This window comes from Oryx dammah, unplaced genomic scaffold (genome assembly GCF_014754425.2).
Source record: "Oryx dammah isolate SB20612 unplaced genomic scaffold, SCBI_Odam_1.1 HiC_scaffold_3, whole genome shotgun sequence".
NCBI lineage: Eukaryota > Metazoa > Chordata > Mammalia > Artiodactyla > Bovidae > Oryx > Oryx dammah.
In genome coordinates, this window is record NW_024070187.1 from 8,549,416 (window position 1) to 8,572,924 (window position 23,509).

The window sequence follows — 23,509 nt, forward strand, 5'->3', positions numbered from 1 at the left end:
GATATTTCTAAATTCCCTAATATCATGGAAATAGAAATTTAAACCTCTGGATCACTACAGCATATTAGAGTGGTTAAAATGAAAATACAGACAACACTACATTTTGATGAGAAGATGAAAGGATAAACTGACACACATCCTTTAGAAAACCATTTATCAATAATTAACTCAGACCAAACATTTGCAATAGGACCATATGAAGTAGGAAAAACCACTAGACATTCAGGTATGACCTCAATAAAATCCCTTATGATTATACAGTGGAAGTGACAAATAGATTCAAGGGATTAGATATGATAGACAGAGAGCCTGAAGAACTATGGACAGAGATTCATAACACTGTACAGGAGGCAATGACCAAAACCATCCCCAATAAAAAGAGATGCAACAGGTTGTCTTATGAGGTCTTACAAATAGCTGAGAAAAGAAGAGAAGTCCAGGCAAAGGAGAAAAGGAAAGATATACCTATCTGAATGCAGAGTTCCAAAGAATAGCAAGGAGAGATTAAAAAAAAAAAAAAAAAAGGCCTTCTTAAGAGAACAATGCAAAGAAAGTGAAGAAAATAATAGAATGGGAAAAAGTAGAGATCTCTTCAAGAAAATTATAGATACCAGGGGAACATTTCATGCAAAGATGGACATATAAAAGGATAGTAAGAGCAAGGACCTAACAGAAACAGAAGAGATTAAGAAGAGGTGGCAAGAATACACAGAAGAACTGTACAAAAAAGTTCTTAATGATCAGATAACAACAGTGGTGTGGTCACTCACCTAGAGTCAGACACAATGGAGTGCAAAGTCAAGTAGGCCTTAGCAGCATTATGATGAACAAAGCTAGTGGAGGTGATGGAATTCCAGCTGAGTTATTTCAAACCCTAAAAGATGACGCTGTTAACATGCTACACTCAATATGCTAGCAAATTTGGAAAACTCAGCAGTGGCCACAGGACTAGAAAAAGTCTGTTTTTATTCCAATCCCAAAGAAAGGCAATGCCAAAGAATGCTCAAACTACCACACAATTGCACTCATTTCACATGCTAGCAAAGTAATGATCAAAATCCTTCAATTGCTTCACTGACTCCACTAAAGCCTTTAACTGTGTGGTTCACAACAAACTGTCGAAATTTTTTAAAGAGATGATAATACCAGATCATCTTTCCTGCCTCCCGGGAAACCTGTATGCAGGTCAAGAAGCAACAGTTAGAACTGGACATGGAACAATGGACTGGTTCCAAATTGGGAAAGGAGTACATCAAGGCTTTATATTGTCACTCTGCTTGTTTAACTTATATGCGAGTGAAAGAGAAAAGTGAAAAAGCTGGCTTAAAACTCAACATTCAGAAATCTAAGATCATGCCATCTGGTCCCATCACTTCATGGCAAAGAGATGGGGAAAAAATAGAAACAGTGACAGATTTTATTTTCTTGAGCTGCAAAATCACTGTGGACCGTGTCTGCAGCCATGAGGTTAAAATACACTTGTTTCTTGGAAGAAAAGCTATGACAAACCTAGACAACATATTAAAAAGCAGAGACATCACCTTGTCGATGAAGCTCCTTATATTCAAAGCTGTGGTTTTTCAGTAGTCATGTACGGATGTGAGAGTTGGACCATAAAGAAGGGTGAGCACTGAAGAATTGATGCTTTTAAACTGGTTTTGGAGAAAAGTCTTGACAGTCCCTCAGACAGCAAGGAGGTCAAACCAGTCAATCCTAAAGGAAATCAACCCTGAATACTCATTGATTGATGCTGAAGCTTCAATACTTTGGCAATCTGACACAAAGATCTGACTCACTGGAAAAGACCCTGATGCTGGGAAAGAATGAGGACAGGAGGAGAAGGGGATGACACAGGATGAGATGGCTGGATGGCATCATCAACTCAATGGACATGAGTTTGAGCAAACTATGGGAGATATTGAAGGACAGGAAAGCCAGAGTGCTGCAGTCCATAGAGTTGCAAAGAGTTGGACATCACTGAGCAATTGAACAACTACAACAAAACATATACAAACAAAACTGTATAGTATTTTCGCTTCAAGGTGGAAATACATTCACATGTGCATCAATACACGTTGAAGGTATTCTTGTAGCACTAATCCTGAAAGACACTCATCTTTCTAGTGTGTATAGAAGCATACTTCTACTTTATGTAGAAGTAAAATTATGTGTCCACTGACAATTATTTAGATATGTATAACTGAAGTATATTCATACAACTTAATACACAGCAACTGAGTAAAATCTATCCAACACAACAAAGTGGATAGGTATCAAATACACAGCATTACAAGCAGGAAGCCAGTCATAAAGTGATACAGATTATATAATTCCTTTTTATCAAAAATTAAGTAATGAGGAAAATTATTAGGAATTAGGATAATAGTTATACCAGAGGGAACAATGGCTGGAAGGAGAAACACAAGGGACCTTCAAGGTTGTGCTAATATTCTCTTTATCTGTGTGCTGATTTTATGGGTTTACTCAACATGTAGAAATAGAGATGCAGAATTTTCGTTTCTTAAACTTTTCTCCTGGTATTCTATATACAATAAAATTATGGCTGAAAGATAATACAAATGTCTACTGGCTGTTATAAATATATGACTATCATCGTAGTCTGTAAAGGGCTTTAAGTGAAACATGCAAAGTATTAATAATCATGAAAAAGCTGTGTCAAGTCTTACGAGTGCTGATATGAAATCATGAAGTTTTAATAAAGACATTTTAAAATATTGCAAAACAATCTGTTTTCAAATCAAGAAATGAAGAAAAAGTTATAAAATAAGTCTGAAGAAAATAGCAAAGAGCAAGGAAAGAGTAAAGAGGCACAGAGTGCTTTCACTTTCTCTGTGTATTTTTTTTAACTTTGTTTTTCCTCCTGTTTTATTGAGATATGATTCACAGACAACTGTATAAGTTTGAGGTGTACATGATTATGCTTTGATTCGCATGAATCATGGAATGATTACCACGATAGTGAACATTCATAGACTGAAAAACTTAAAAAATAAAATCTCCCTTGTGATGAGACCTCTTAGGATTTACTCTTAACAATATTCACATATTAACATCAGTTCAGTTCAGTCATTCAGTTGTGTCTGACTCTTTGAGACCACATGGACTGCAGCATGCCAGGCCTCCCTGTTCATCACCAGCTCCCCGAGTTTACCCAAACTTGTCTCCATTGAGTCGGTGATGCAATCCAACCATCTCATCCTCTCTTGTCCCCTTATCTTCCTGCCTTCAACCTTTCCCAGCATCAGGGTCCTTTCAAATGAGTCAGCTCTTCATATCAGGTGGCCAAAGTATTGGAGTTTCACCTTCAACATCAGTCCTTCTGATGAACGCTCAGGACTGATTTCCTTTGGAATGGACTGGTTGGATCTCCTTGAAGTCCAAGGGATTCTCAAGAGTCTTCTACAATACCACAGTTCAAAAGAATTAATTCTTCAGCATTCAGCTTCCTTTAGTCCAGCTCTCATATCTATACATGACTACTGGAAAAATCATATAATTGACTAGATGGACCTTTGCTGGCAAAGGAATGTCTCTGCTTTTTAATAGGCTGTCTAGGTTGGTCATAACATTTCTTCCAAGGAGTTAGCATCTTTCAATTTCATGGCTGCAATCACCACCTATATATATATATATATATATATATATATATAGGTGTGTGTGTGTGTGTTTGCCTGTGTGTGTGTGTGTATAACACATATATATGCAGATGACACGTGTGTGTGTGTGTATATAACACATATATATGCAGATGACACCACCCTTATGGTAGAAAGTGAAGAAGAACTAAAGAGCCTCTTGATGACCATGAAAGAGGAAAATAAAAAAGATGGCTTAAAACTCAACATTCAGAAAACTAACATCGTGGCATCCGTTCTCATCACTTCATGGGAAATAGATGGGGAAACAATGGAAACTGCGGCTCACTTTATATTTTGGGGCTCCAAAATCATTGCAGATGGTGACTGCAGCCATGAAATTAAAAGATGCTTACTCCTTGGAAGGAAAGTTATGATCAACCTAGACAGCATATTAAAAAGCAGAGACATTCCTTTGCCAACAAAGGTCCATCTAGTCAAGGCTATGGTTTTTCCAGTAGTCATGTATGGATGTGAGAGTTGGACTATAAAGAAAGCTGAGCACCAAAGAATTGATGCTTTGGAACTGTGGCTTTGGAGAAGACTCTTGAGAGTCCCTCGGACTGCAAGGAGATCCAACTAGTCCATCCTAAACAAGATCAGTTCTGAGTGTTCTTTGGAAGGAATGATGTTGAAGCTGAAATTCCAATACTTTGGCCACCTCATGCATAGAGCTGACTCACTGGAAAAGACCCTGATGCTGGGAAAGATTGAAGGCAAGAGGAGAAGGGGAAGACAGAGGATGAAATGTTTGGATGGCATCACCGACTCAATGGAGACAAGTTTGGGTAAACTCGGGGAGTTGGTAATGGACAGGGAGGCCTGGCGTGCTGTGGTCCATGGGGTCACAAAGAGTTGGACGCGACTGAACTGAACTGACATATGTAACACCATTTATGTCTATATATAACATGCTGCTGCTAAGTCGCTTCAGTCATGTCCGACTCTGTGTGACCCCATAGACGGCAGCCCACCAGGCTCCTCCGTCCCTGGGTTTCTCCAGGCAAGAATACTGGAGTGGGTTGCCAGTTCCTTCTCCAATATATAACATAGAGCATTGTTAATTATCTTTATCAGGTTGTTTATTACACCCCTAGTACTAATTTCTTATAACTGTAAGTTTGTACCTTTTCACTGCATTCGATCCTCTCTTCCCTCTTCCTCTGGTAATCACAAATCTGATCACTATGAATAGTTTATTTGTTTCTGATATATAATTGACCTAAAATGTTTTGTTATTTCTTGGTATACAACAAAATGATATATTTCTGTATATCATCAAATGATCAACAAGGTAAGTCTAGTTACCATCTTTTATTATACAAAGTTATTACAGTATTGTTGATTATATTCCACATTGTACATTTGTATTACACATTGTACACTTAATATCCAGGACACATGTATTTTGTAATTGGAAGTTTTTACCTTTTAATCTCCTTCATCTAGCTCCCTATTTTTGCCTCTAATAATTAAAACATATAAAACAAATATGACATAGTTTGAAACTGGCTATATCTAAGGAATGAGTTTATGGATACCTTTTTTAATATTTTTTTTCTTTTTTAATGTTCTTTATTCACTCTTATTTTTAAATTTTTTATTACTTTTTTCTTTTTGGCCCCACAGAAAGGCATGTGGGATCTTAGTTTCCCAACCAGAGATCAAACTGTGTCCCCTGCAGTGGAAGCACTGAGTCATAACTACTAGACCTCCATGGTATTCTCTTAGCATTTTTTCTTGTATGTCTTTGAAATGTTTTAATAAATTTTTAGATGAATAAAAATGTAAATCTGGTCTAGTACTCTACCATAAATCACAAACATCTCTGCTGCATTTTTCTGCCATTTAATCAAACAACAAAGACTTTTCTCCACTAAAATATTTTAATACAGAAACTTTTTACCCCTTAGAATCACAAAGCTTTAAATATATACAGATATCACAGAATGACAAATATTTTTAAATGATCATAGGAGTCAGGGAAACATGGTTACTTTGGGGACAGTGATGGCTCATAAACTGTACTTATTTCTTTAAATATCTCTGAAGGTACAGTTAACTGGATGTGTTTTCTACCTAGAGCTAAACCTTTGCTCCCTACACCAAGATCAAAACCTTAATGTGCTTTCTGTCTTATGTAACTAAGTTCTATTTTCTCCTGAAAGCAGCTTATGCAACTTGGAATTAAAAGTGCCTTGGAACTTTTCAAAACGTAAAATTTGAAGCTATATTTATCCTCCAACAATAACTTTGAATAAAATGTGTCTTTGACCTGAAATGACTGAATAACTCTGATGTAAATTTCCCTATTTCCACTATTTTTCTGTTCTGCAGGCTCAACTGTGAAAGTGAGCTTGTGTTCTAGCATGCATGTTCAGTCTACTCCAGATTGAAATTTATACAGACATATGCAAATGAATACTGCACATGTGCATGTGCATCCAGATCCATCTAGCTATCGATCTGTACACTATACTTCTAAAATTGAGATTCCTTCAGTTTATTTGGTCATATCTACTTTGAAATGTCTAACAAATTTTTTTTAAATGTGAGATTTTAAAATATATTAAAATATGCATTGTATAATATTTTAAGAATGTATTGACTGTGTAGATCACAACAAACTATGGAGAATTCTTCAAGAGATGGGAATACCAGACCACCTGACCTGCCTTCTGAGAAATCTGTATGCAGGTCAAGAAGCAATAGTTAGAACCAGACATGGAACAACAGACTGGTTCCAAATCGGGAAAGGAGTACATCAAGGTTGTATTTTGTCACCCTGCTTATTTAACTTATATGCAAAGTACATCAGGCAAAATGCTAGGCTGGATGAAGCACAAGCTGGAATCAAAATAGCCGCAAGAAATATCAATAACCTCAGATGCACAGATGATGCCAGCCTTATGGCAGAAAGCAACGAAGAACTAAAGAACCTGTTAATGAAAGTGAAAGAGGAGAGTTTATAAGTTGGCTTAAAACTCGACATTCAGAAAACTAAGATCATACCATCTGGTCTCATCGCATCATGGCAGATGGGGAAACAATGGAAATAGTGGCAGATATTATTTTCTTGGGCTTCAAAATCACTGCAGATGGTGACTGCAGCCATGAAATTAAAATATGCTTGCTCCTTGGAAGAAAAGCTATGACAAACATAAACAGCATATTAAAAAGCAGAGACATTACTTTGACAACAAATGTCCAGCTAGTCCAAGCTATGGTTTTTTTTCAATAGTCACATGTGGATGTGAGAGTTGGACTATAAAGAAAGCTGAGTGCCAAAGAATTGATGCTTTTGAACTATGGTGTTGGAGAAGACTCTTGAGAGTCCCTTGGACTGCAAGTAAATCCAAACAGTTCATCCTAAAGGAAATCAGTCCTGAATATTCATTGGAAGGACTGATGTTAAAGTTGAAACTCCAATACTTTGGCCACCTGATGCAAACAACTGACTCATTAGAAAAGACCCTGATGCTGGGAAAGACTGAAAGCAGAAGGAGAAGGGGTTGACAGAGAATGAGATGGATGGCATCGCCAACTCAACGGACATGAGTTTGAGCAAGCTCTGGGTGTTGGTGATGGACAGGGAAGTCTGGTATTCTACAGTCCATGGGGTCGCAAAGAGTCAGACATGACTGAGTGACTGAACTGGCTTACTGATGCTATTTTTTTTTTCTATCTATATTTTATACTTTGTTCAGAATTCCACTGTGTCCACGGTAAAAAAAAAAAAAAAAAAAAAGCCAATAATCACCTAACTCATCTTTCTATTTCAAACTTAACCCAACCAACCCATTATCCACCAGTCTGTCAGATGGATCTTTTAAGGAATTATATAATTATAAGATTAATATATTGTGTCACCAAATAAAGTCCAAAGTTTCTTCCACAATACACAAAATCTGCCACTCGTTTACACTCTCATCTTACCTATTCCCTTCTTGCTTAAGCATCATCAACAATTAAAAAGTGTTTTCTAATTAAACAACTTTATTTTATTCTTCTCTTCTGTGTCTCTCTTTATGCTTCCTACATGAATGACCATGTTCCTTTTTTCCTTAAATTTTATTTTTCATTTTATTTTTAATTTCTCACTTGTTTCTAGAAAGCCTAACCATATTCAATCCTGTTTTTTTTTTTTTTTTTTTCCCAAATATATCCTTCACTCAGCTCAGGCTGCCTCTACTCTGAGCTCCATGGTACCCTACATTTCTATATACTTACTTTTCTCTATCTCCATCATCAGATTATAAACTATTTGAAGGGTAGATAATTTATATATCTCAGCTACTGAATATACAAATAAGAATACACAAATATATGTCTATAGTCACATACAATATTAAAAATGTTTTTTTTGTGTGTGTGTGTATAATCGCACATAAATACCTATGTATACCTACATGAATATATAATTTAATATGTTTCAACATTAGTGTGTGATAGTTTTATTACCTGTATAAATGCCACTGAGGAACCAAGCTCATTAATTTGTCTCTGTTTAGCTATATAATAGAGAGCAGATTTGAATCTAAGAATACTTGAGCTAAATAAGCTAATGCTTATTTCACAATGTTACATGTTTCTAACTGATGTATTAGAATTAAATGAGATGAAGTCATAACAAAAATGGACCAGTATCATATTTTAAATAAGAAGTTGTTTTTTAACTTTTATACTCTGAAAGCATTTTCATATCTAAATATATGATTATTACACATTCTAAAAAGTTTTAAATGTCATTATGCTTAAATTATTTAAACTGATATATAATTGTAGAGTTGGCAGATAAAATCCAAAATGTTAGTGAAAAATAATACATAGTTACTAAAGAGTTCAAATATATTATTCAAACAATACAATTAGAAATAAAGATACAGATTATTTCTAAACATTATAGTCATTTTTTAACTTTAAAAACCTTCTATGTAAAATATATACATCCATGAATGAAGCAATTAATTCACATACCAAAAATTACATCAGAGTGACTTTAAAACATTTAATATTTGTGAAGTGAAGTTGCTCAGTTGTGTCCAACTGTTTCCGATCCCATGGACTGTAGCCTACCAGGCTCCTCCATCCATAGGATTTTCCAGGCAAGAGTACTGGAGTGGGTTGCCATTGCCTTCTCCAGGGGATCTTCCTGATGCAGGGATGGAACCCAGGTCTCCTGCATTGCAGGCATACGCTTTACCATCTGAGTCACCAGAGAAGCCCCTACTATTTGTAAGAGGAACTAAATTAACTTCTTTCCACTGACATCCATTACCTCATCAGATTTTCTTCCGTATGTATAGAACATAATTTGGTGTCATAAATCTAGAGGCAGCCAAAAAACAAGCCCACATATAACATCTTAGTTATGCAAATAGTGCATCTGTTGCTGTATAAGGAGGCCAAACACTATTTCCAACTAGACTCAGACATCCATAATACAGCAAAGATAAAATCAATCTAAACCAAATTCTATCAGAAATATCTAAAATGTTAATATAGTCATACAATATCATTATGTACAACCTGCTCATGGAGTCACTTCAAATTTCTCAGGATACTTGGATCTTAAATCATATTTTCACAATCCAATATCCATTGTTCCCAACAAGGAAAAGTTTTCTTTGTATTTTAATCAGTATAATTATTCTTTCTCAAAATACTTTAAATTATCATATTAACAATTTCTTCCCAGTAGTCAACTACAACAGGGGGTTAGAGCAAGGGTAGAGTAACGTGACATTTGTCTTAAATTTAAATGTTCTATAGAATTATTTTTTCTATATAAGGAAATACTGCTTGTACACTCATACTTTTAACTGCATTAATATTAAAAGTGAAAGTGAAATCACTCAGTCGTGTTTGGCTCTTTGCAACCCCATGGACTGTAGCCTACCAGGCTCCTCTGTCTATGGGATTTTCCAGGCAATAGTACTGGAGTGGATTGCCATTTCCTTCTCCAGGAGATCTTCCTGACCCAGGGATCGAACCTAGTCTCCCACATTTTAGACAGACGCTTTACCATCTGAGCCACCAGGGAAGTCTAATAAAAAACATTAATAATATGTATGTCTTAAATATAAATAATACTTTATAGCTTTAGAAACACATTCACATAGCTTAATAAAAAGTCTGGCTCCAGGCCCAAGTTCTGCGTGTGATCTTTTGATCCTGACCACAGGTGAGCACATGGCTTTACCTGTCAAGTCTCACAGGAGACAGTGGCACTCTGTGCACCACATTGAGTGCACAGCCAGTGTGTTACAGTTTTCTGGAGAGAGATGTAAACACAGGCCCACTGGTCCCTCCAGAGTTCCTTCCTCCCCACCAGCAATGCTCCAGGCCTGCCTCTATTCCCGGCCCAAGTGCCTTCAGTCAGAGGCCTCCCAGTGAAGGGGATGCAAGTTTAGGCTGAAGCACTTTTCAGGAGTTCCTGCTGACAACTCCTTTCAGGGGTGCAAAGCTTGACTAAGATAATTCTCCACTCAGTACTTTTCTACTCCTACCCCTTCCCTCGCTCTAACCACCAAGCTCCCTGGGTACCTAAAACGTCAGGAGACTTTCACTCAAGGCTCCTTGGCTGTGAGAGGATTACGCCACTCGTGCTGTGTCATCAGACTGACACTTCCTGATACTAATCCAGGAGAAAATGCAACATTCCTGCCTCCTGTTTTGCCTTCCTGCCTATAAGGTTGTAGTAAACGCATAAAGTCTTGGTTCTTATTTTCACTTTGGCTCCTGCTCCTAATTGACTACCTCTACACCTAGCAGCTCAAAACCAAAACTTATGTTTTCTCCCAACCACTCTGTGAAGAGTTGACCAACTGTTAATTCCCATATATCACAGTGAACAATACAAAGAAATAGAGGAAAACAATAGAATAAGAAAGACTAGAGACCTCCTAGAAAATGACAGGCACCAAGGGAATATTTCATGCAAAGAAGGGCACAAAAAGGACAGAAACACTATCAACCTAATATAAACAGAAGACATTAAGAAGAGCTGACAAGAATACACAGGGAAACTGTACAAAAAAAGTCTTAATGACCCTGATAACCATGATGGTATGATCACTCACCTAGAGCCAGATATCCTGGAGTGTGAAATCAAGTAGACCTTATGAAGCATTATTATAAACAAGGCTAGTGGAGGTGATGGAATTCCAGTTGAGCTATTTCATATCCTAAAGGATGATGCTGTCAAAGCGCTTCACTCAATATACCGGCAAACTTGGAAAACTCAGCAGTGGCCACAGGACTGGAAAAGGTCAGTTTTCATTCTAATCCCAAAGGAGGGCAATGCCAAAGAAGGTACTATTGTGCTCACTTCACTCACTTCACATGCTAGCTCAAAATCCTTCAATCTTGACTTCAACAGCATGTGAACCAAGAACTTCCCAATGTACAAGCTATATTTAGAAAAGGCAGAAGAACCAGAGATCAAATTGCCAACATCCATTGGCTCCTAGAAAAAGCAAGAGAGTTCCAGAGAAACATTTACTTCTGAATCATCGACTACACTAAAGCCTCTGACTGTGTGGATAACAAAAAACTATGGAAAATTCTTCCAGAGATGGGGCTAACAGACCAACTTACCTGCCTTCTGAGAAATCTGTATGCAGGTCAAGAAGCAACATGGAACAACAGATGGAACCAGACATGAAACAACACAACAGACTGGTTCTAAACTGGGAAAGGAGTGTGTCAAGGCTATATACTGTCACCCTCTTATTTAACTGAAATGCAGAATACATCATTCAAAATGCCAGGTTGGAATAAAGATTTCTTGGAATCAAGATTTTCTCTGATATGCAGATGACAACACCCTAATGGTAGAAAGTAAAGAGGAACTAAAAGAGCCTCTTGATGAAGGTTAAAGAACAGAGTGAAAAAGCTTGCTTAAAACTCATTATTAAAAAAAAATAATAAACTAAGACTACAGCACCCAATCCCAACACTTCATGGCAAATAAATGGGGAAAAAATTGAAACTAGTAACAGACTATTTTCTTGGGCTCCAAATTCACTACAGATGATGACTGTAGCCATGAGATTAAAAGATGCTTGCTCCTAGGAAGAAAAGCTATGACAAACCTAGACAGTGTATTAAAAAGCAGAGACATTACTCGGCCAACAAAGGTCTGCATATTCAAAGCTATGGTTTTTCCAGCAGTCATGCATGGATGTGAGTGTTGGGCCATGAAGATGGCTGATGCAGAAGAATTGACGCTTTTGAACTACGGTGTAAGAGAAGGCTCTTGAGAGTCCCTTGGGCTATAAGGAGATCAAACCAGTAAATCCTGAAGGAAATCAATCCTAAGTATTCATTTAAAGGACTGATGCTGAAGCTCAGCTCCAATATTTTGGCCACCTGATGTGAAGTGCCAACTCACTGAATGTTAGGTCCATGAATCAGAGTAATGTGGAAGTGGTCAACAGGAGATGGAAAGAGTGAACACTGACATTTTAAGAATTAGCGAACTAAAATGGACTAGAATGGGTGAATTTAACTCAGAGGACCCTTATATTTACTACTATGGGCAAGAATCCCTTAAAAGAAGTGGAGTAGCCATCAGAGTCAAAAAAAGAATCTGAAATGCAGTACTTTGATGCTTTCTCAAAAACAATAGAATGATCTCTGTTTGTTTCCAAGGCAAACCATTCAAAATCATGGTAATCCAAGCCTATGCCCTGACCAGTAATGCTCAAGAAGCTGAAGTTAAACAGTTCTATGGAGACCTGCAAGACCGTCTAGAACTAACACTCAAAAAAGATGTCCTTTTCATTATAGGGACTGGTATGAAAAAGTATGAAGTCAAGAAACAAATGGAGTAACAGGCAAATTTGGCCTTGGAATACAGAATGAAGCAGGGCAAAGGCTAATACAGTTTTGCCAAGAGAACGCACTGGTCATAGCAAACAACTTCTTCCAACAACACAAGAGAAGACTCCACACATGGACATCACCAGATGGTCAACACCAAAATCAGATTGATTATATTATTGTCAGTAAAAGATGGAGAAGCTCTATACAGTCAGCAAAAACAAGACCAGGAGCTGACTGTGACTCTGATCATGAACTCCTTATTACCAAATTCAGAGTTAAATTGAAGAAAGTAGGGAAAACCACTAAACCATTCAGGTATGACCTAAATCAAATCCTTTATGATTATACAGTGGAAGTGAGAAATAGATTTAAGGGCCTAGATCTGATAGACAGAGTGACTGATGAACTATGGACATAGGTTCGTGACACTGATAGGAGACAGGGATCAAGACCATCCCCAAGAAAAAGAAATGCAAAAATGAAAAGTGACTGTCTAAGAAGGCCTTACAAATAGCTGTGAATAGAAGAGAAGCAAAAAGTAAAGGAGGAAAGGAAAGGTATACTCATTTGAATGCAGAGTTCCAAAGAATAGCAAGGAGAGTTAAGAAAGCCTTCCTCATTGATTGGTGCAAAGAAATAAAGGAAAACAATATAATGGGAAAGACTAGAGATCTTTTCAAGAAAATTAGAAATACCAAGGGAATATTTCATGCAAAGATGGGCTCAATAAAGAACAGAAATGGTAAGGACCTAACAGAATCAGAAGATATTAAAAAGAGGTGGCAAGAATACACAGAAGAACTGTATAAAACAGATATTCATGACCCAGATAATCATGATGGTGTGATCACTCACCTAGAGCCAAGACATCCTAGAATGTGAAATCAAGTGGGCCTTAGAAAGCATCTCTATGAACAAAACTAACGGAGGTGATGGAATTCCAATTGAGCTATTTCAAAACCTAAAAGATGATGCTATGAAAGTGCTGCACTCAATATGCCAGCAAATTTGGAAAACTCAGCAGTGGCCACAGAACTGGAAAAGGTCAGTTTTCATTCCAATCCCTAAGAAAGGCAATGCCAAAGAATGCTCAAACTACCACACATTTGCACTCATCTCGCATGCTAGTAAAGTAATGCTCAAAATTCTCCAAGCCAGGTTCAACAATATGTGAACCTGAACTTCCAGATGTTCGAGCTGGTTTTGAAAAGCCAAAGGAAACAGAGATCAAATTGCCAACATCCACTGGATCATGGAAAAAAAGTTCCAAAAAACATATATTTCTGCTTTATTGATTATGCGAAAGCCTTTGACTGTGTGGATCACAATAAAGTGTGGAAAATTCTGAAAGACATGGGTATACTAGACCACCTGACCTGCCTCTTGAGAAATCTGTATGCAGGTCAGGAAGCAACAGTTAGAACTGGACATGGAACAACAGACTGGTTCCAAATCGGAAAAGGAGTACATCAAGGCTGTATATTGTTACCCTGCTTATTTATCTTATATGTAGAGTACACCATGAGAAACACTGGGCTGAAGGAAGCACAAGCTGGAACCAAGATTGCCAGGGAAAATATCAATAACCTCAGACAAGCAGATTACACAATCCTTATGACAGAAAGGGAAGAAGAACTAAAGAGCCTCTTGATGAAAGTGAAAGAGAAGAGTCAAAAAGTTGACTTAAAGCTCAACATTCAGAAAACTAAGATCATGGCATCTGATCCCATCATTTCATGCCAAAAGATTGGGAAACAATGGAAACAGCGGCAGGCTTTATTTTTTGGTGCTCCAAAATCACTGCAGATTGAGACTGCTGCCATGAAATTAAGACACTTACTCCTTGGACGGAAAGTTATGACCAAACTAGACAGCTTATTAAAAAGCAGAGACATTCCTTTGCCAACAAAGGTCTGTCTAGTCAAGGCTATGGTTTTTCCAGTAGTCATGTATGGATGTGAGTGTTGGACTATGAAACTAGGTGATCACCGAAGAATTGATGTTTTTGAACTGTGGTGTTTGAGAAGACTCTTGAGAGTCCCTTGAAGTGCAAGGAGATCTAAGCAGATTATCCTAAAGATCAGTCCTGAATATTCATTGGAAGGACTGATGCTGAAGCTGAAACTCCTATAGTTTGGCCACCTAATGCGAAGAGCTGACTCATTTGAAAAGACCCTGGTGCTGGGGAAAATGAAGGCGGGAGGAGAAGGGAACAACAGAAGATGACATGGTTGGATGGCACCACCGACTCAACTGACATGAGTTTGGGTAAACTCCTGGAGTTGGTGATGGACAGGGAGGCCTGTTGTGCTGTGGTCCATGTGGTCGCAAAGAGTCAGGCATGACTGAGAGACTTAAACGAACTGATGTAACAATTACTGACGCTGACTTCTCTTTAGGAAATGATTTGTATTTCATTTCAAAGATGTTTCTGAGCCTAACTATTGCAACTGTTTTTTCTCCTGCATCAATGTCACTGACCAGAGATTAACTATAAATCATCTGGAACTATGAGGCAGCAGAATAGGATGTAATTAGAAAGGTTCATGACAAAGTGTCCTCTTCCATTTCCCACTGGGGTGTCCTTCTATGTATATGTTTTAGATCACTGATAAAACAAATAAAAATAAAATCAACAATGAAAAGAAATTAACACTAATCACTTTTTTAAAAGGTGCAAACCCCTTTTCAGAAGTCTTCTTTTTAAATGTTTACTTTATATAGCAAAACATTTGTTTCTAAACCTAAAATTCACAAAACAGTACACTATACAAGTCTAGTTCCCATCCCTGTATCTCAAATAAGTAGTTCTGTATCTAAATGAGGGTTAAACAACAGCATCTTGAAGAAAATTCTGAAAATACTGCATGCATATTCAAGATAACAAGTGTATTAGTTTTTTTTCTGATTTTTACACTAATAGCATTATAGTATTAACAATATTCAGCAATTACTTATGTTTATATACATCATATATTTACGACTGTATCTCTCAGTGGTCAATTCATATCAGTGCATAAACCCATTCTTCATTCACAGTTCAGCTACACAGAAGCCTTACTGCTATATCATTTCTTATTTATCTATCAATAAGTGAATGAGTACCTTATTTCAACATTATTTTGCCATGAGAAATAGTGGTACAATCAGCAATAGTGCAATAAATAACCCTGCATATATTACTTTTTGTATGTACAGATAAATCTGTAGAATCAACTCCATGAATGAAAATTACTAGGGAAAATGATTATATAATAGCACGTTTAAAAATAAAATTATAAAGTGATTTATTTGCTATCAATTACTTAATGCTAGTGTAAACCACTAGAATATTAACACTGTAATTCTGTCTTCTTTGATAAAATTTAGTGCCATTCTAAAAACACTGTTCTGCTACATGTAGTTGTTGCTGTTGAATGAATGAATTCTATGAACCTTATGGAATTTCACAGTGCTTATCTAATAGCCTATATTAGATAATATTCAGTTCAGTTCAGTTCAGTTCAGTCACTCAGTCGTGTCTGACTCTTTGCGACCCTATGAATTGCAGAACGCCAGGCCTCCCTGTCCATCACCATCTCCCGGAGTTCACTCAGACTCACGTCCATTGAGTCCATGATGCCATCCAGCCATCTCATCCTCAGTCGTCCCCGTCTCCTCCTGCCCCCCACCCCTCTCAGCATCAGAGTCTTTTCCAATGAGTCAACTCTTCGCATGAGGTGGCCAAAGTACTGGAGCTTCAGCTTTAGCATCATTCCTTCCAATGAAATCCCAGGACTGATCTCCTTTAAAATGGACTGGTTGGATCTCCTTGCAGTCCAAGGGACTCTCAAGAGTCTTCTCCAACACCACAGTTCAAAAGCATCAATTCTTCGGTGCTCAGCTTTCTTCACAGTCCAACTCTCACATCCATACATGACCACAGGAAAAACCATAGCCTTGTCTAGACGGACCTTAGTCAGCAAAGTAATGTCTCTGCTTTTGAATATTAGGCCTATATATTTTCATCCTACATACTCTCTGTCTGGAACACTTGGCACCATTAACTATCATTTTCCTTTTGAAACATTTTATACTACTATTGGCTTCTTTAGGCTCACCACTCTCTCCTAGTTTATACATTATACTATGGGCTTAACCTCATGATATTGGCTTCTCTTTTTCATTCTTTGTTGTTGTTCTCTGGGCCCTGTTCAAATACCTAAATGTATTTGTTGGACTACATTGTGCATGCATCTATTTTTATCTAAATAATCTCATCTAGCCCCTCTTTTCATCTACTGTGGTGTGGCCTCCCACTTACATACTGTCAGCACCCATCTTTAGGTGCCCATGTTAAACGGCCTTCTGGATGCTTGAAACATCCCGTTTACAGTGGTCACTTCACCACCACCCACTCTGTGGCTAATCCTGGAATACCCTACTGTACATGCCTAGGCCACAATGCTCTCTCAGACTGTTCACGAGGCACCTAACTTCCTGAATTCTGTTTCCCTAAAATCCATTCTTGCCACAGCAGACACAGTGATCACTCACCATTCCAATGCTGCTGCTGCTAAGTCGCTTCAGTCATGTCCGACTCTGTGCGACCCCATAGATGGTAGCTAGCTCACCAGGCTCCCCCGTTCCTGGGATTCTCCAGGCAAGAACACTGGAGTGGGTTGCCATTTCCTTCTCCAATGCATGAATATGAAAGGTGAAAGTGAAGTCTCTCAGTCGTCCCCAACTGTTTGCGACCCCGTGGACTGCAGCCTACCAAGCTCCTCTGTCCATGGGATTTTCCAGGCAAGAGGACTGGAGTGGGGTGCCATTGCCTTCTCTGCCATTGCAATGCAGTACTATCAATTTTCTTCTTCAAGCCACAGAGTGGCTCCTCGGTGTCCTTGCTTTTCTTTCATAGGTTATCCAGTCTTCCTCCTGATCATCACTCTCTGTCAGGCACAATGGTCACCTTTACATTCCACTAGTCATCTGTCCAATATTTACTGAGCAGCTACTATGTGCCAGTTTTTATTTTCATTGACAGAAACACTGCTTTAATTTCTTTTTCTACTTTCTCATTATTAGTGTATAGGAATGCAGGGAATTTCTGTGTGTTGATTTTATATCCTGCAACTTTACTATATTCATTGATTAGCTCTAGTAATTTTCTGGTGGAGTCTTTAGGGTTTTCTATGTAGAGGATCATGTCATCTGCAAACAGTGAGAGTTTTACTTCTTATTTTCCAATTTGGATTCCTTTTATTTCTTTTTCTACTCTGATTGCTGTGGCCAAAACTTCCAGAACAATGTTGAATAGTAGCGGTGAAAGTGGGCACCTTTGTCTTGTTCCTGCTGGAGGAATCAACTTGCCTGACTTCAGGCTCTATTACAAAGCCACAGTCAAAACAGTATGGTACTGGCACAAAGACAGAAATATAGATCAATAGAACAAAATAGAAAGCCCAGAGATAAATCCACACACATATGGACACCTTATCTTTGACAAAGGATGCAAGAATATACAATCGAGTAAAGATAATCTCTTTAACAAGTGGTGCTGGGAAAACTGGTCAACCACTTGTAAAAGAATGAAACTAGATCACTTTCTAATACCACACACAAAAATAAACTCAAAATGGATTAAAGATCTAAATGTAAGGCCAGAAACTATAAAACACCTAGAGGAGAACATAGGCAAAACACTCTCCGACATAAATCACAGCAGGATCCTCTATGATCCACCTCCCAGAATACTGGAAATAAAAGCAAAAATAAACAAATGGGATCTAATTAAAATTAAAAGCTTCTGCACAACAAAGGAAAATATAAGCAAGGTGAAAAAACAGCCTTCTGAATGGGAGAAAATAATAGCAAATGAAGCAACTGACAGACAACTAATCTCAAAAATATAGAAGCAACTTATGCAGCTCAAGTCCAGAAAATTAAACGACCCAATCAAAAAATGGGCCAAAGAACTAAATAGACATTTCTCCAAAGAAGACATATGGATGGCTAACAAACACATGAAAAGATGCTCAACATCACTCATTATTAGAGAAATGCAAATCAAAACCACAATGAGGTACCACCTCACACTAGTCAGAATGGCTGCGATCCAAAAGTCTACAAGCAATAAATGCTGGAGAGGGTGTGGAGAAAAGGGAACCCTCTTACACTGTTGGTGGGAATGCAAACTAGTACAGCCACTATGGAGAACAGTGTGGAGATCCCTTTAAAAATTGCAAATAGAACTGCCTTATGACCCAGCAATCCCACTGCTGGGCATACACACTGAGGAAACCAGAATTGAAAGAGACACATGTACTCCAATGTTCATTGCAGCACTGTTTATAATAGCCAGGACATGGAAACAACCTAGATGTCCATCAGCAGATGAATGGATAAGAAAGCTGGGGTACATATACACAATGGAGTATTACTCCACCGTTAAAAATAATACATTTGAATCAGTTCTAATGAGATGGATGAAACTGGAGCCGATTATACAGAGTGAAGTAAGCCAGAAAGAAAAACACCAATACAGTATACTAATACATATATATGGAATTTAGAAAGATGGTAATGATGACCCTGTATGCGAGACAGCAAAAGAGACACAGATGTATAGAACGGACTTTTGGACTCTGAGAGAGAGGGAGAGGGTGGGATGATTTGGGAGAATGGCACTGAAACATGTATACTATCATGTAAGAAATGAATCGCCAGTCTATGTTTGATGCAGGATGCAGGATGCTTGGGGCTGGTGCATGGGGATGATCTGGAGAGATGATGTGGGGTGGGAGGTGGGAAGTGGGTTCATGTTTGGGAGCTCATGTACACCTGTGGTGGATTCATGTCAATGTATGCCAAAACCAATATAGTAAAGTAAAATAAAGTAAAAATAAAAATTAAAAAAAAAAAAGAAACTGCCAATAAAAAATGTGAGGTGATCAAAAGGTACACACTGCTAGTTATAACATAAATAAGTCATAGGATGTAAAGTACAGCATGAGGATTATAGCTAACAATAGTGTGTTGTGTATTTGAACCTTGCTTCCAGAGCAGATCTTAAAGGTTCTTATTAAGACAAAAATAAATAAATAAATAAATAGGTATAGTAAAGAATGTAGCTAGACACTGTAGTGATTATTTCATAATATGTACAAATAATAAATCATGTTATACCTGAAATTAATATATCAATTATAGGTCAATTAAAATTTTTTAAAGAGAAAAGGCCTATTTTTGTATCACTCACTTTTAAGTGGAAAACAGGAAATAAAACAGATACAAATAAATACACATTATGGCAAGTGGTAGAAAGAACTAAGAATGAGGGGAAAAAAACAGGTTAAGGGTCATAAAGTGATAAGAGATACAGTATTTATAATAGAATTGCTAGTAAAAGCCATAGATATAACTGAGGAACAGCTCAGTAAGATTGTAGAAGAGCAGTTACAGATGACCTACAGAACATTTTCTGTGCACTGAAAAAAGAATGAGATCAAAGTGGCTGGATATTTTGAGTGAGCTAGGAGAAGGAATTAAGGATGGCTTATCAGGAGGGGAAGACTATGTAGAGCCCTGTTGGACATAAAAATTATTTGGCTTTTCTTGAGACAGTGGAACCACAGAGATATGACATGATCTAACTTCACGCTGGACTGGAAGAAACACAAGCTGGAATCAAGTTTGCTGGGAGAAATATCAATAACCTCAGATATGCAGATGACACCACCCTTAAGGCAGAAAGTGAAGAGGAGCTAAAAAGCCTGTTGATGAAAGTGAAAGAGGAGAGTGAAAAAGTTGGCTTAAAGCTCAACATTCAGAAAATGAAGACCCAGGCATCTGGTCCCATCACTTCATGGGAAATAGATGGGGAAACAGTGGAAACAGTGTCAGACTTTATTTTGGGGGGCTCAAAAATCATTGCAGATGGTGACTGCAGCCATGAAATTAAAAGACACTTACTCCTTGGAAGAAAAGTTATGACCAAACTAGATAGTATATTTAAAAGCAGAGACATTACTTTGCCGACTAAGGTCCGTCTAGTCAAGGCTATGGTTTTTCCTGTGGTCATGTATGGATGTGAGAGTTGGACTGTGAAGAAGTCTGAGCGCCCAAAGAATTGATGCTTTTGAACTGTGGTGTTGGAGAAGACTCCTGAGAGTCCCTTGGACTGCAAGGAGATCAAACCAGTCCATTCTGAAGGAGATCAACCCTGGGATTTCTTTGGAAAGAATGATGCTAAAGTTGAAGCTCCAGTACTTTGGCCACCTCATGCGAAGAGTTGACTCATTGGAAAAGACTCTGATGCTGGGAGCGATTGGGGGCAGGAGGAGAAGGGTAAGACCGAGGATGAGATGGCTGGATGGCATCACAGACTCAATGGACGTGAGTCTGAGTGAACTCTGGGAGATGGTGATGGACAGGGAGGCCTGGTGTGCTGCAATTCATGGGGTCGCAAAGAGTCGGACATGACTGAGTGACTGAACTGAACTGAACTGAACTGAACTTCACATTCAGAAAGATCAATCTCACATTAGTGTGGAAAATACAGTGGGTGCATATGGAAACAAAGATAAAAAGAGGGAGACTTCTTGGAGGTCAACACAAAAATCTAAGTGAAGATGACAGTGCTATGAACACAGGCTAAACAGTGGAGTTACTCAAAAGTTATAAGATTCAGAAAGTATTTCAAACTAGATCTAATAAATTTCATGTGAAAGATGAACAGACATTCAGAATAAAATTGTGCTTTTCTGTTTGTTCGTTTTGGCTTGAGCAACTAGAAGATACAGCAAATTGACCAATTTTAGAAAAAGCTGCTACTAGGGAGGTGGGTAGAGTCTTTCATTGTTCACAGGTCAGTTATCTGAAGTGGATGTAAAACAGGGGAGAAAAACAGCAAGTGAGGTCAAAGGATGGAGTTCGAAAACACTCCACAGAGGGAATGATCAGCACTGTCAAATGCTGCCAAAAGTTCAGGAAGGTGAGAAAGGAAGAATGACTATTGGATTAGGCAATGTCGAGGCATTCATGACCTTGAGAACTGCAAATTTTATGGAATTATGGGCATATAAGGTGTGCTCAACATACAGTCAGAGGAGTGCAGGTGAAGACAGGGGAACACAGACAACTTCCAAGTTTTTACTGTAAAAGGAAAAAAAAATATAGTTTCTACAGCGATGGGAGGTCAAGAAAATATTGTTTTAATTGAGGTGGGGCTAAGACAGCATATGTGGATAACAATGGGAAAACACAAGTGAAATTTAAAAAAAAAAAGTGACTACAAGAGACAGAGGTGGCAGATGCAATTAAGGATGGATGAGCTTCCAGGGTACTTTCATTTCTTTGAGTTTCTGCTTTGTGTACTTTAAGGTTCTATTTTTAAGTATACAAACACTTAAGATTGTTATTTCTCCTTGGTGAACTGACCCTTTTATCGATATATAATATCTTCTTTCATCCCTGGTAATTTGCTTTGAGATCTACTTCAGAGAGTAACATAGTCACTCAAACCTTCTTTGATTAGCTTTTGCAGAGCATAGCTTTTTCCATCCTTTTGATTTTAACCAATCTATATCATTAATTTTGAAGTGAGTTTCTTATGGATAACATGTAGTTGTGTTGTTTTCTTAATACCTTTTGACAAGCTATATTTTTAAATAGATGCTTTAAAATAGACTTCCAGAAATATAGTTATTGACTGATTTGGATTATTCTTTTTTGTTGTCTTCTTTCCTGTTTTTTATTTCCCTTTTTCTCTTTTATGTTGGGTTATTTGAATATTATGTTCCAGCTTAATGTATCAATTGTAATTTTAACTGTATCTCTTTGCAAAATTTATTTTGCAAAGAAAAAAAACTAGGATTTAAAATGCATACTTTTCACAGGCTACTTAAAATCAACATCTTTCTACTTCAAGTGAAATTATATACATACACACACACACACATACATAAACTATACATATATAGTATAAACTATCCTCCAAAGTTCTTAAAGCATGTTTAGCAAGTATGTGCATGTATGTATATAATGTGTGTGTGTATATATATATATATATATATATATATATATATAATGCAATTACCAAACAATTGCAAATATTGACTTAAATATATATCATTTCTGTTGTTCATCCTTCCTGATATTTCAGTGTTCTAGGTTTCCTTCTAGTATCATTTCCTTTATACCTGAAGAAATTTTAGCAACAATTTTAGAGCTTATTTGTTGGTTATGAATTTTCTTAGTTTTTCTTCATCTGAAAATGTCTTTATTTCATCTTCATTTCAGAAAGATATTTTCACTGGCTATAAAATTTAGCACTTGACAGTTCTTTTTTCTCAGTACTTTAAATATGTCATGCAAGTTCATTCTTCCATGGTTTCTGGTGAGGAATTTCTAATTATTAATTAAAGATTATTTATTAATCTCTAACATCTGAATCATTGTTACCCTAAAAGGTAATGCATTGTTTCTCTCTCTGCTGCCACTGCAGTTGCCAATGCCAGTGAACTATCTATGGTCCAGGGCATAGAAAGAACAGAAAAAGACAAAAGAGAAAACAAATTATAGTGTTTTTTTAAACTTACTGTTAGCTTTAGAAGTTGAGGTTCCTACTCTTTAAGTCAGAAGCAGAAAGCTTCTCCTGGAGCCCTCTGTCTGCACCATCATGTTCTCTCCATGTTTACCACTAAGCTAAGTTCATGTGTGGGGGCTAGATGGAACAGGGAGGAAAATAAAAAATTCAGATCACATAGGTTACTTAGAATCTGGTCAAGCAGTTCCTATTTATTTTCAATCATCAAATATATTCCCCATGCATTCTGACCAGATCTTATCATTGTATCCCATGGAAAGTCAGGGGGGCATATGTGGACACCATATATCCTGAACAGAATCCTAAGGAAATGTCTTATGTTTTCCTCTAGGATTAAGAAAATAAAGGGCTTAAAGAAATAATTTAAATGGAAAGTAGAAGCAAAGATTGTTTTCCTGTTTCTACCTCATTGTTTTAATCTACATTTAAGTTAATG

General features: G+C 37.4%; 1 long non-coding RNA gene across 1 annotated transcript in view; it reads right to left on the minus strand.

The window, feature by feature from the left end:
• The window catches only part of LOC120861694, a 36,212-nt gene extending 13,026 nt beyond the window's left edge, over positions 1-23,186 (minus strand). The window contains exon 1 of the long non-coding RNA XR_005720584.1: positions 23,066-23,186. This is a non-coding gene — a long non-coding RNA (uncharacterized LOC120861694). The remainder of the gene's footprint in view (positions 1-23,065) is intronic.
• Between the last annotated feature and the right edge of the window lie 323 nt (positions 23,187-23,509).